Genomic DNA, 1890 nt, shown 5'->3' with positions numbered 1-1890 from the left:
TCCATAGTGGCTCCCACACAGAGCAAGGAGGGTCTTTGCCGTACTTTTTCCCTGTTGCCATTGTTTTGTGGTTGTGGTTGGATTTGCTAGGATAGTGGTTTCTGAACTATGATTAGGTTTGTTTGTGGTAATTTTTGTATTACGATTGGGGTTCATTTCTGATAGTTTTTCCCTTTTAAGATTGAGGTTTCTCATTCTCAAATTGAAGTTTCTAGTATTATATTAGGTACTCTTATGCACAATCCAACTGATTGTAGAAAAAAATGGAAATTGGCAGGAAAGCCTACCAACCCACTCAATTACGGGACGAATTATAGTTTTTAACCCATTTTCTCGATGCAGGTTGGCCTGACCCCACCCAATTTTAACAGGCCAACAACAGGTCGGGCTTGCCTAGTTTAACATCCCTAAATATTATTATGATTATTACGTAATTAAGGTAGGTCATTTTTATCTATTATTTGATATCATGTTACGAGTTTTATCACTTGGACCTTTGGGTTCAAAAACCCTATAAATAGCACTAGTGTTCCTTAGGGAAAACACACACTCTCATATACTCATTCTCTCTTACTAAAAGATCCTAACTCTCTTACTAACTAAAGTGTCAAAGAGTCTTTTTGCAGGTGGATCTTCCCCTATGTTTCAACCTTCAACAAGCATCTCATCAAGGTCTATCAAAGCCTTTAAGATCTTACCACATGTCTGAAGGCTCGCCACAAGTTCTCAGTAAGAACATTGGGCGCTTATCTCAAGGTCTCGGTAAAACTTTGTCCCGGCCTCACTCTTCCATGGTCATTACTCAGAGCCAAGCTCAACTGTCACACGAGATGGAATCTATCCCAATGAGGACCCTCCAAGGTCAGATACAAACTTTAATCCAAGAGAATGAACGACAACACAAATCTTATGACGACAAGCTCGCTACATTGCGACCAAAGCATCGGGACAATCTTCATGCGTTGAATCAAAAGCCCACCGGCCTTGAGGACAAAAGGCTTCCCTTGGAGTCTTGTCCTAACTAAAGACTCGTTTGCCAATAATACACACTTGGCACCTATAAGACCCAAGAAAAATTAAATAAATAATTATTTAATATAAATGCGGGTAATGAAATATTTATGTAATTTAATGCGGGGAGTTATGACTGGTAATAGTTCTAGCTCAAGTGGTTGAGAGTACTTGGTTGTAGTGCGATGACTTGGGTTTAAGTCCTATGTATGCCATTTGTATGTTAATTTAATTTTTTTATTCTTTTAAATATGCATGACCATGGTGGTGATAATAAAATCTTAGATGAGTAAGAATTATCACGAAACATGAACTGATTGGTTGGTTGTGCATTGGCTTGACAATTGTTTGGTACTTTTTGGCATGAATGAGAGGGATCGAAAAACTCTAGCCGTTTAAAAGGGCAACTGGAAGAGCTAGAAAACCATCTTAGACTGGCCATTTAATGATCATTAAACCCATTTTTAATGTGAAATTCGTTTTAGTTATTAAGCCAATTAAAATTAGAGTTGAAAGTGGGAATAAGAGTAGGATTACATTTTAATTATTTAATCGTGAATTGTATGAGAAGCATGGTTATATGTGTGTGTGTTTTCTAGACTTTGATGGGTTTCTAGAAATTTTTCAGAAACCGCTTGGCGGGCCTTCAAAGCCGCCAAGCGACTCATGCTAAATTCCCCAATTTCTGTGTCTCTACTATGAACTGTTTGGCGGTGATTAACTGTCGCTAGGCGACGCGTTCGAGTTTCGTGTTTTTCTGAAATTGGTTGGGTTTTGGGGAAAATTTTAGGTATGTGGGGTTCTTGAAATCTTAATTGATGTTTTTGGGACTGTTTGAGGTGTCGATTGTGTCTGTAGGAAATACAATTGATGGAAACA

The sequence above is a fragment of the Vigna unguiculata genome, chromosome 11 (assembly GCF_037176805.1).
Source record: "Vigna unguiculata cultivar grain cowpea cultivar isolate G323 ecotype 2 chromosome 11, ASM3717680v1, whole genome shotgun sequence".
NCBI lineage: Eukaryota > Viridiplantae > Streptophyta > Magnoliopsida > Fabales > Fabaceae > Vigna > Vigna unguiculata.
This window is presented reverse-complemented; position numbering follows the sequence as displayed.